The sequence below is a fragment of the Oreochromis niloticus genome, linkage group LG11 (assembly GCF_001858045.2).
Source record: "Oreochromis niloticus isolate F11D_XX linkage group LG11, O_niloticus_UMD_NMBU, whole genome shotgun sequence".
NCBI classification, from domain to species: Eukaryota; Metazoa; Chordata; class Actinopteri; order Cichliformes; family Cichlidae; genus Oreochromis; species Oreochromis niloticus.
The window spans coordinates 24,369,939-24,383,165 of record NC_031976.2 but is presented as its reverse complement, the minus strand read 5'-3'; the positions used below and the strand labels follow the sequence as shown (position 1 = coordinate 24,383,165).

The 13,227-nt window shown below is 41.9% G+C and overlaps 1 protein-coding gene across 6 annotated transcripts in view; it reads right to left on the bottom strand.

Moving 5' to 3' along the window:
• grik5 (glutamate receptor, ionotropic, kainate 5) overlaps window positions 1-13,227 on the bottom strand; it is a 98,052-nt gene that overhangs the window by 44,820 nt on the left and 40,005 nt on the right. The window lies entirely within an intron of this gene.

Here is a 13,227-nt window from a genome sequence, read left to right as displayed (position 1 = left end):
CAAACAAATGCAAACACACAGATATGTCAATACACTAGAAACACAGAGTTCATGACAAAGACAACTGCCTCGAACAGTGTACATATATCCTTTACACCCCCACTACACAAGATACACATTTACGTGCTTTTTTGTAACCTAACCTCCATCACAACCTTCAAACAGACGCACAAACACAAAGAAAGAAACAGAGCTCAGCTGAGCTCCAGTGGTGCTAAGCAGCTCTCTCCAGGAGTGACACATCCTTGCTCTGACTGACAACATGACAAGGCGGTGTGAAAGAATGGAGAGATGAAGGGAGGGATGAAGACAGAGGAGAGGGGAAGGAGTGCTGCGTGACAGACAGGCTAGGGGGAGGGGGAGGGGGGTGCTGGTGAGGAGGTAATGGTGGTAGAGGGTGTTGACTTGGGATTGTTTCAAGCATCTCGTTCACTGGTCTGAGGTCTTGACAGACAGCTGGGACACTCAGGTTCAGGACCTTGAATTGACCCTTGCAGCTGAGAACGGGGGCTGATGGATTCATAGGAGGCTGACCTGAGACCCTGACGAATGCATGCGGGGGTGAGCTGGCATTATTGGCGCATACACCGTGTGTGCATCAAAGACACGGATCACGAGGATTGTCTTTGTTGAATAAACACGCCTCCACCCTCTGTCCTTTTTTTTATAGCCATATTCACTTTGAGATGTCCGTGTTATCTTTGTTTTTTTTACCTCACTCACCTTTCCAACACTCGTTTGACTTTGATGTTTAAAGCACATCAAAAAAATCTGCAACCCTCTGCTTTGAATCCATCTTCACAGTCTTCTAAACCAGCCACACTTCCCCTTTCTTCTGCTTTTTCTTTGCTCTTTATGCAATAACTGACCTCCCATTCTTCCTGCCTGACTTTACATGTCTCGCAATCGAAGGGTGGGCGAATGTGCGCGTCAACATGTTTGTAATACTAATAACATACACCATACCGTGCAGATGGCTGTGCCGCTCTCATTATGGTTGCTGCAGTTCAAAGTGAACAGAGGCAGAGCTTATGCGAGGCCATCTGTATGTGTGACACAACATAGAATAAGAGGCACAATATGGGAGCAATTTTCCATCTCATTGTTTTCCATAAATCATTCCTGTTCAACACAGTGTGTCACGGCAAAGATGAAAACTAGTAAGTAGTTCACCAACAGTTTAAAGTTCCTCCGTGTCATCATGTTTGTGTGCACGAATTCAAAGTTGAGCGCACAACGAGCTCAGCGTGGCACGCTGCTGTAACACAGATGTGCGTCGTGCTGCAAGTACTCCATTTTGCTAGCTTTTACTATTGTATTCTGTTTGCTTGCCGTACCAGTGGTTTCCTTCTCAATTTACTCTTCACCAAATTTTGTGTGTGTGTGTGTGTGTGTGTGTGTGTGTGTGTGTGTGTGTGTGCGCACGTGTGCGTGTCCGTGTGTTTATTCCAGCGCATGTATGAGGGTGCGCTTTCCTCGTGTGTGTGATGGGGTATTGATCGAGGCCAGCCGAAGTGGCGGGCCCTCAGGTGCAGTCAATCAAAACAATGGGGAACCTATCATGGGAGCGCTGCATTTCACAGGAGCCATTTGATTGGCTATTACCAAGAAGCAGATTGCCCTGATGACGAATAAGATCCGAACTGAGGCTATGCCTTCATCAGTGATGGGGAGGAACTGGTGCTATTTCATTGTTATTGAGAGCTATTGACAGCATTGGACAGAGAAGATTATAGTTTCTGTACTCCAAGGAGAGGAATAGTGGGAGTGAGGAAGAAGATGGAAATCTGCAATAGAAGTAAGGAGAATAAGAGAAAAAAATCAAACCGAGGGAATAGGCTTGTGACGATGAGGGAATAAAAGAGCAAAATTGAATACAGAGAGAAGAGATTGGAAAGTGTCTCTGCAGGAGGAGACGCAGAGGAGTATAGAGACAGAAAGGCAGCGGTGAAAAAGTATATTTCCTCCAGGACTGTACTCAGGTATCAATCTGAAGTACTTCCAATTTTCTCTAGTATTTTTTAATCTAAGTTACTTCATACTTGCACTTTATTTAAAGGGAAATGTGTGCTTTTCCTTTCACTACATGTGTTTGACATCAGATAGTTTGTTTTTAAGGAATATAATTACCAAACAAAATGTATAACACACTGTTAAACAAATACGACTCATTGCTGTAGAATAAGCTCCCAACATTAAAGTGGGTATTTTTAATTATCTTACCTAACCGCACCATTAAAATTCTACTCACATTATATGTCAAAAACTAGTCTATAATGTGGTGCATATAATAAAATATATTCTATCATACATAAAAGGTCATTTTTGCATATGGTTACTATTTCCCAAAGACAAAAAAAAATGGAAAAAAACAACAGAGAGTCATATGTCTCCTATACCACTAATGCAGCCTCTTTTTGCTAGTTTTTTATACAGCAAAATGTTTATTTTTAGAATTACAGTTATGCAAAAAAGACAGAAAGATAACAGCAAAAGATTTACTGGATGGTAATGCTAAACCACCAAGAAGATTCATGGATGTAATGAAGAAGGACATTCAGAGGGTTGATGTGACAGAAGAGCCTGCTAGTGATAGGGTGAGATGAAGGCAGCCTGCTGTGGGGAAGAAGAAGATCGTGAAAAATAAAAATTTTCATAGCTGCAGTTCTGTGGCAAACTAAGTGCACTCTTATTGAGTCTACAGGAATTAGGATAGTAAGCAGCAGCCCTTTGCCACCGATCAAAGCAGATGTTTTGGCAGTTTGCTAGTCTGGAGCATTCAGGTGAGTGTTAACACAGTGCCACAATCTTAAAGAGAGTGGACATCACAGAAAATTCACTCCAAGGTCATAATGTGCAATCTTCAGAAAACAGCAAAAAAGCCCAAGAGCTACAGCTCAGACTCTACAGGCCTCATTGAGCATGTTAACTGTTAAAGCTGACAGTACAATAAGACCAAGACTGAACAAGTGTGGTTGTTTGGAAGGGTTACCTGAGAAAGCTTCTTCTTTCTGAAAAGAACATGGCAGCACGGCTTAGATTAGCAAAGTTGGATCTGAACAAACCACAAAATTTCTGGAACAATGTCCTTTGGACAGCCAAGACCAAAGCTGAAGATGTTTAACCGTAATCCACAGCACCACCACCTTCGGCAGAAACAAAACACAGCATCTTAACAAAAACACTTCATACCAATTAGCAGGCACAGTTGTGTAGGGCTGATGATTTTGGCTTGTTTTGCAGCCACGGGACCTCTGTATCTTACAGTCATTGATTCAAACATGAACTCCTCTGAATGCCAAAATATTCTAAAGTCATATGAGCGACCGTAACAGCTAAAACTCAGCCGAATTTAAAGCTTTGCTCACACAACTGGACAATAGACACACGAGCAAATGCAAAGTCCAAACCTCTCCTCAACTGAAATGCTGTGGCAGGATCTTAAGAGACCTTTGCACAAACAGATACTCTCAAATCACACAGACCTGAATTAATGTAAAAATGGTTATAAAGAAAACAATGTATTGAAGCTATTGCTGCTATAAGTGATTCTAAGAGCTCCAGAAGGATGTACTTAGAGTTTCAAAGACCTGCATAGAGTCCAGTGAAAACTTACATGATTGTATATTACATGTCAAAAATGCCAAAGATTTTCTTGCAATTCTTTTCCATATAAGAATTTTGATTTTTTACTGAGATTATGACAATATAGTGAGTGATATTACAATAGTCAATAATCAGCAGTGAAACCCTGTCACATTGCCAACAAGTTTGAACAGCTTTATGTTTAATAATCCAGAGGAGACTTTTCTTGGTCATGCAGAAAAACAGTGATCAAAACTAGGGTCACTAGTTCTAGTTACTGTGGCTGTAACTTATACTAATACAGGGCTATTTTATAGGTGTGCAGAAGTAACATTTATACAAACAATTCAATACATTTAAACTTACAAACACCTAATTCAAACACATAAATCCCTCTTTTTGTTTCGATTGTTTAAAGTGCATTTTATGTTAGTAATGTTAGGTGCAACATACAGTTCACTGCCGGGTGAGAGGAATCCAGAGAAAACAGTGTAAACCTATATTTTAGGACTCATGGTTTTCTAGGAAACACTGATTATCATTGCAACAATACATTTTACCTATGATGGTTTTTGCCGCAATAACTGTGGCATGAAATTCTGGGTCTGAGCACCTCTTCCATCACTGCAGGTGAACGAAAGAAAATAAGCGGCTGCAACGCAGCAGAATAGGATGAGGGGAATTTGGTGAAACACACAGGCAGAAAGAAATAGAGAGCAAATGTTGAGAGACTATTGCCGTGTTTAATTTGCGAGGGCTGTGTTTCTGGCGGCCGTACCAGCTCCACTGCTACAGTAGTACATGGATGAGTCCCTGTAGTAGTCGGGTGTCAGTCTGCAGGGAGCTGAAGCAGCAAGAGGGCCGAGCAGAGCCAGACTAGTCTGAGCTGTAGAGAAAACACTGCTTCAAGCTCCCCTAGCTCGCTTTCATTCTGCACCCTGCTGTAAGTCACCCCACATGCTGGCACTGCTGACAAATACACAAAAGCTAAAATATATAAATATCCTGACTTTCTGTGTGTATGTGTGTGTTTGTGCATGTGTGCAGGACAGAGTATAAAAGAGAGAGAGAGGGAAAATGGAGAGTTTGAGTGGAGCACATTCATTCCAGTTGGAGATTTAGTTGTTTGGTGCATGCATTCATCTTACTGTGTGTGTGTCTGTCTGAAAACATATGCATATTTGTGTGTGCTTCGTTTTGTTTGCATGTGTGTGTGTAAGTGCTGCAGACTTGGCGGCTCGCTTATAGTGTCTGCAGAGCCTATTATGAAAGAGAAAACCGTAAAATCAGAGATCTTAATTATCTAGAGAGAGCACGAGGGAGAAGGGGTGGGTGGGTTGTATGGCAGAGTAGGAGAGAGGGGAGGGACGGGTGGGGGGTGTATGGAGAGAATCAGAAAACGAGGGAATGCTATCTCGCCTCGCACCCCCAGGCAGATGAAGAGAGGATGAACAGAGACTAAGGCAGAGAAAGCGGGATGAGCGATAGCAGGGGAGGAGTTGGAGGGAAAATAGAGGAATGCAAAGAAAGAGAAAAAGAAATCAGATGGAGAAATACAGCTTGAGGGGGGGGAGAGGAGAAGGAGAAGGGCTTCAGCAGGGGGGTGGGCTGGCGAATCATTTGTTTTTCCCCTTCTGCCTCTTTGTATGACACAAGAAAATCTGACAGTTATCATAATGGAAGGATGAATCATTCCTATAATTGAATTTGCAAGTGGAACGGCTTCAGTGGCTGTGGATTTAAGGAGACTGTACCGCCAGCCATTATGGGACACAAGTGCTATTTTGCTCATTTTTCTCACAATTAACACACACTGTTGACTAGAGCCGGCCTGTTGCAGACAGCTGGGCTAGCGTGCCTGAATGAACGCGGTCAGACCATGTCAGAGCATTCGTTAACCCCCAGACAGCAAGGACGAGCCGAGTGGTCGGTCTAGTTAATGTGTGTGTTTGTGTGCAGTGGGGGTGGAAAAGTATTAGGGACCCTTCACTTTGGCCCTCTTGGCAGAATTATGTCTTCAGCTCTTGGTGTCGCATCTAATATCAAAGCAGAAGCACATGTTCTTGGTCGCATTGACTCAGCATTTTGGCTTTGGACCCCTTCACTTTACCTTGGATGCACCTCTCTAATCTCCTATTTCTGACTTTCTCTTCTATCTTAGCTTTGTCCTTCTCTCTCTGTTCCTCTTTTCCCTTTTGATTTTTCAGAAATTCGCTCTTCTTTCTAAAGATTTTTAACATCATCGTTGCCATTCCTTTCAAAGTTAGGCTGAAGATTTCAAGGTGAAGTTGAACATTTTGAGAAACCATGATTTATTCATGTGACGCTGCCTACCAGTGAGCCGTCTATCTGAAGTTTGATTTTTGAAAATGTTTACTTGACTGGAGAATGGTGGGTAAAAGGTTATATTAGCTTGTCCACACAGAATAACAAAGAGTGAGCCTTCCACTTATATTTTAAAACTACTCTAAATGCAAAGTAAACCTTACAAAGGCAGTGGGCACAATAACATGAACAGCTACAGTAAATCATTCAAATTTGAAATAGTGCAGAAATAAAAGTGACGGTGCTAAATATTTGTTTTATGCTGAGAGTTTCTCTCATTCGAGATCAACATCGCAAACTGCAATCTGAAAAGAATGTGTTAAACCAACCCTATCATTAGAGCTTCTGCAAAACATCTACTTCTGCTAACATCTTTAAAATCCTTTTTGTGTGAGGCAACTGAAACCCCACAGTCTGAGGCGAAGGATCGACCGGGGTTACAGGTTTTAAAAAGCAAACACTTATTTCGGCATTGCATTGATGAAATCTGTGAACTCCTGCAGCTTCCTGTAAGAAAGCCATTCATGATGCTGCAATTGAAAGGGCACGGTTCATCCTGCACCGTTAACACACGACTCTCCAAATTTGTGACAGGCAATTCTGTGCTGACAGTCTCTGAGAAAGGCAACTTTATTTTCTACAGATCTTTAATCAATCTTGATAATCCCTTCTGAGAATAAATGCCAAACCACTGCTGGATCCAGCAAATCGAATGCTGATTTTTTACAATTTCCTTCGACTGTAAATGGATTTTGGGCTGTCGATCAGAAAAAACGAAAAGGTGAAGATGTTACCCCAGCTCCTGTTAAATGTGAAGGCAACAAATAATCAAGCAGATTGGCAAAAAGAAAGGAAAACAAGTCCTCATCATCATCATCACTATTCCGCTGGCAGGATTTACTGCATGGCTTTTTTGACTGCATCAGGTGTTTCCACTGTTGTGGCCATCCCAAGTCTCTCAGATACTTCCATATATTTGGTATATGTCTCCACCTTGTCCTCTTTCAGCAGTGCTGCAGACACTTTGATCTCTCATTTTCACCTTCTCCTCTCCCCTCTCTCTCTGCTTTCTCCCCCATCCCTGTATCTCCTCTCCCTCAGCCTCGATCTGTTTTGTCTCATCTTCAGGAACACTCTATACCCCTGTCTCTTTACTGACCTCTCTCTTCTCGTTCCCCATCTTAGCTCTCAGCGGTCTCTTCAATCTCGACAGTGCACTTTCTCTGTTACAGCCTCCCCCTTCCCCCTCCCCCATCTCCCCCCTCTCTCTTCCTCTCTGTTCATTGAACATGGATAAATTCTTCCCAGTGTTCTCCTTGACAAAGAGGCCCTCAGTCGGTGACACCGCCCGCTTGGGGAACCACCGTGCTCCTGTGACACTGTCACATCCGAGTATGTCACGCACAAACGTACACACAGGCACCCGAAAGCTGCATGCACATGCCCAAACTCTCAAACAAAACTGTGTGTGTGTGTTTGCTTGCTCACGTGTAAGTGCGTCATTTGATTTGTTTTTTCTATGTCCGAGTTCCGATGCGCGTCTTCGTGTTCTTTGTTTGCACGCGCCAGCAGCAAGTTTACATTTCAGCCCTCCTGCATGCATATGCACCACCTGCTGTTCAGAATCAGAGCCGAGGCATGTGTGCATGCGTGAGTTTGTGTGTGTGACATCCAGTTCACTGCTTTCACCACAAACTGCTCGAAAAAGATGTGCCGCTCACTGTATCCAGCTGTCGGTGCAGTTCCCACTTGTTGCAACTGTGGCTTATGTAAGCACAGCACTTTAATCACAATTAGGGAGCTCTCCTTGAACTCACTCGCCCCCTGGCCTGTTTGGAGAGCTAAAATTTGCATTCAGAGCAAAGCCTTGGAATGTATAAGAGTGATATTATTGCACAGGGCACTGCGAAGAGAACAATGTCTGAGTAAGAATAGAGCGCTGTCAGTTTAAATCAGTGGAGGCTATTAGGTGGACGTCAGAGTGGATATAAAATCTTTTCGCTTTCATCATAAACGGATCTTATGTGTTTAGTTATAGGAATTTATGTAAGTGTGTCCCCATCGTTGAGGTAGAAATGTCTTGAGCGTTTAATTTGTATTAACTGTTATAATTTTGTGCTATTTTTATAGTAGTTGCCTTTTCCACAACTGCTGCTCCTTACTGCACAGCCGGCCATCCACGGAGGAGGGATGTCTTTTTTGGATTGCTTCTCCTGAGGATTCTTTTCATTGTTCTTTTTGTTCATGTGCTAAAGGATTTTTTTCCCTCTATATGCGCGTGTGTGTGTCAGTAGTATTTTTTTCTTAGAGAATGTGCGAGCACCACTGTCAGCATGTAAACCCATTGAGATATTTGTATGTCATGACAGTTTTATACAAATAAAGCTGATTTAGCATCACTTGAGCCGATGCGGTGTCGCGAGGACGTCGTATTAACACGGAGATGTTGATGCAAAGTAACATTATGTACAGCCAGTGAAAGTGTGTTGCACCACAAAAGCATATCAGAGTTATAAATTTTCTGTGTCTGACTGAGAGGATATTACTTTAAAATTACAACGTGCGGCGAACATGAAATAGAAATCGGAAATGGCCCGGCTACGTGCGGTGAGACAGACAAAGGTGGTGCGTTTGCCCATCGCACTGCCACAGCTCTGCGATGAACCGCTGAACCGACTCCACGCAGCTCTCCCACTTAGACACCCACGCACCGCGCTCACTCTCTCGCTAACTCATGCACAAACACACACAACACATAAGATTTACAAAAACACATCCAACACATTCACCTTCACGCACACAAGCAAGCACACATACACATCTGCACACAGGTTGAGGATAAAATGACTCAGATGGCATTCAGTCTCTATATGTCTCTCTCTCTCCGTTTCTCGCTCTCTCATTGTCAGGTTTTGCTACCGTGGCAACAGAGTCGAGGATGAGAGGAGGAGGGGGGGGGAGTGCGAAGGAGAGGAAAAGAGAGAAGCGAGGAAAAGTGATGGAACAGGTAAATGAGAGATCGGGGAGTCAGAGACCACTGGTCGTGTGAAGCAGCTTTGCTTTGCTGCTGCAGAGTGTGTGTGTGTGTGTGTGTGTGTGTGTGTGTGTGTGTGTGTGTGTGTGAGAGAGAGAGTGTGAGAGAGAGAGAAAGAGAGTAATTACGCTCTAGTAGTGAGAGGCAGAAACAGAAAGAATGTGTTTCTAGTACGTGACCGGGAACAAGAGTGCACATTGTGTTCGACTCAGGCGTGTGTAGTATATATGTGACCGGGACTTGCTGCATGTCCACTCAGATGCTTGTGTAACTTTGTCTCACACAACTAAATCTGAAATTGGTCGTGTGAGATCAGGACAAGCCGTCGTACTCTCATCGCCGACAGAAAGCAACCAGGAGGGGAGGAGAAAGCTAAAACAGAGAAAGAAGAGAGTAAAAGGGGAAACCAAGTGCTGCAAAAGTGCTCTTGTGATTCAAGTTTACATGTGGGGCTTCTGGTTTGTGTTTTCGTCTGTACTAATTTGCTCTGCAGAAAGCAGCATGCTCAAATTTGGTTTGTTTTCAGCTGCCCCGGGCAAGAGACAAATTCGCTCTGACTGCACTTCGCAGACTCGGTTCAGCATCTGAAAAGGATTCACTTGCATCTATGCAAAGTAACTATGCAAATACCCACATATGTAGGGCAAACCAGTGTTCCCATTCAGGACAGGAATGATGGTGCTCTCTTACAAGGTCCAAGTATCGATGTGGAATGCCAGGGTTAAAATCCTGTAAGAAAGCAAACTCTTACATCATGCTTTTTCAGCCACCTCTTTCATTTAAAGCGTTTTACAAAGAAATCTGTGAGAATTTTATTTCTTTGCCCAAGAAAAAAGAAGCATGTGCCTGGACTTGTAATAAATGAACAAGACTTGAATCATCTCAAAGTTAGATGAAGGGCATTTTTTTAATCACTGCAGGTATTATGAAAGACTTTCAAACAGCCTGTAAGGCAATGTAAAAACATCTTCAGTTTCCATGAAATGTCTTCCTGTGACATTTAACATTTTACAGCCTTTAACTTGATCGTTTAAACGATCAGAGAAGGGGGAGACTTTAAATTTACCAAGAGCGCAAGAACGGCAATTAATCAGAAACTGCCATTTGTCCTAGTGCTTCCCAACCAGCTCCACATCCTTGTAGAATCAAAGCTTTTTTTGTTTCGCCACATATTTACTTGTTTAGCTCATTATTTTAATATATTTAGAAGCAGACACTGGGCTATGAATAAAAAATAATCAGATTTAACAAAGACAAATGCAGCAATTATCTGTTGTCTTATCTTCATGATTTTTTTTTCTGTCCGACATTGTTTTCGAGTTGCGTTGAGGATTGTGCCCGAGGATAAGTGAATGAAAAATACATTTTTTACTTTTGAAGCTGCTGCTAAAATAGCTGAGAACTTTGCATTAGCGCCAGATGGTGAATATAAGCCGTGAATAATGCCGTGCGACTCGAGACATCGCCAATCTGTGTTGACTCAGCGACAATCTGAAGTCTGCGCCTTAAAAGATAATACTGACTGTGGCCTTAGTGTTACCAAAGTGGGAAAAATCTCACTGTCGCCAAAACCTGAGTCTAAAAATAGCACCTCTGAAATAAAGGCAAAAAAAATGACAAAGAAATGACTCAACTTTTTATCCCCAAACGTGTTTAGATAACTGAAAAAAAGCTGGTGGCTGTATTGGATTACATAATTGATCAAGTTCTTTATGAGCCATTTCATTTAAAAGAAAAAAAAACTGCACCATCCATTTTAAAAAGGTCACAGAAGCGATTGGATAACACAATGAAGCCCCGAGGGAGTCTTTTTCATCGTGTCTCCTGCTGGAAAACACATGAGTATGGATAGAGCTCCTGACCTTGGGTGATGTTATTCCTTCTCTCCCATGTTGTCTTTCCTTCTGCAGCCAGAACAGTGAAATGCCAGGAAAATAATTTTTAATAATAATGTCCTTTGTCAGATTGTGGCATGGAAAATGCTACGTAGCTGGAGGAGGCGACACAAAAAATAATGACTTTTCAGTATTCAGTTTGCGCCATAAATTATCCTTTTAATCAAGTGATTTTACCCTTTTTTGGTTATTTTATTCTACAAGCCTAACAGCCCATAAATACATTAATGTGTGTACTTACTGACCATAAAAACTGCTTTCATCTGACCATATTTTATTACACTAATCCTGAGGCTGTGTATGTACTATGACTACTTGCTCCAGATTCTAATTGTTCAATATGAATTGAAACTTGGTATTATGTGAATTGCTCGGATTGATATTGCTGAGCTGGTTAATCAGCTGCAATACATAATAATCGCATTGAATTAGGCATGTAATTACGTTTTCAAATTTGTGGTCTAACTGGGGGCTAATGGTCGATATTTATAAAAATTTTATTCTCCTAATAATAATTTTTTTTGCCTGAATGTATTGTGTGTCTCCTCAACATGTTGTACAATTCTAACACCCATGACTGAGTCTAAAATTGGTCATCTCCGTTCAAGACGAGACATCACACTATTAGGTCTGACAGGAACTGACTGGGGAGGGGGAGAGAGGGGGGAGAGGGGGGAGGCGGCGAGATTCAGCAAAATACTGAAATATGGAGTGACTGGACACTTTCAAAACATTGGTGTGCATCCGTTTTGCATAAACAGCTCTTTATTTGTGTATCCATCTGTGCTAAATGCATTACCGACTGCAGCATTCTGCACTTTGTTTTCAGATGCCCCGAGCAGGAGGCATTTTCAGTACCTCTCAGACCCAGCTGGGAAACAAAAAAGGACGCCACACTCAGAGCGAAAGTGAAGATATTTTCAGGATTCATCCACTTATGGTGTGTGCTACGGTGCGTTGGAAACAGCTTTTTAGGCATCAGGTTTCAGCAGTGTTACATAGTAAATGTGCAAAGTATTTGAGGCAATGCAAGGTTTTTAGTTAAACAAATATAATATGTTCTATATATTAATTATATGATTAAATAAATATCAGCATTCGGAAAAAGAATTTCCACCAAGGCTACAAGTGCCTCACAGCATGCACAAATTGAGTCTTGAGAGCTGAATTAGCTTGTGATGTTTTCTTGAGAGCATCAGGGCCATGGTTCCCAGTTTTTCTTCTTCTGAATGTAATTTGCAAAGACAGGATGCAAAATGTCTCATTCTGTTTCCTATTTTATCTTGTAATATTCTCTGAACTACTTATTCAGTTTAGGACCAGCGACTCCCACCTGACACTGTCCACAGGGACAGACCAATCACACTTGTATTCACAACTACAACTAATTTACAATCACCATTTAAACTAACAGGCATTTCTTTGGACTTTGGGAGTAAGCCAGAGTACTCAAAAAGAACCCACATAGACATGCAAACTCCAGACAGAAAGGCCCCAGCCAGCTGGTGGATACGGACCATAGACCTTCTTGCTATGAGGCAACAGTGAGCACCACTACGCAACCAACAGTAATAAAGAAGTAAGTGAGTGAATAATCGTTCTAAAAGTCCTGGTTGCTGACAGACTCTAAAAATATTCACATCAAAATTTTCACTAGATTGCAGATTGCATTCAGCTGTTCTGTTTTCTTATCCTCACAATTCAAGCGTTCAATCCTATATACTGGTGACTGCTACAAACAACTCTGGCTGCCATTTGTTTGTAATGAGTTTAGGCTATGAGTCTGCTCACTACTGACTCATGACAACAATACCTAGGTGAGTTGTTGAGGATATCTTGAACTTTTGCCCATAAGCACTGCTGTTTTTGCTTATTTTAGCTACTGCTAGCCTGTGTTACGTAATGTTAGTGAAGCTTTCTTTGCCATGGAATCATTATTGTCAGACTGTGACACTAAGCAAATAAACTCATATAATGTGAGACTGTAATCAACCTGTTTATCAGAGGGAAAGTGTCATTTTTAGGACACTTAGGACTAACATCAGCTGGCATAATGTTAGCTTATAACCAGGCGTTGCTGTTGTTCAGCCAGCTAAATAGCAACAACTGAGGGGAGAGTCATGTCTAATCAGTTGTCAATAAGTAACAACATTGGAAATAAGTATGTATAAATAATGTTTATGCTCATTTTGGTGTGTTAGAGCCCTGAAGTCAGGAGAGGCTTGAGGTGAGCTGGAAGAGGATGACGTTTTAATACCATGTCAGTAGCGTTGTCTCTTTCCTTCGTGTTTTCACCTCATTGGTAATGGCGACCCCTTTTCTGAAAATAAGATATGAGTGATCATACCTATATTTTAAGTCTGAAGATGCAGGCATGAATTTTAATGT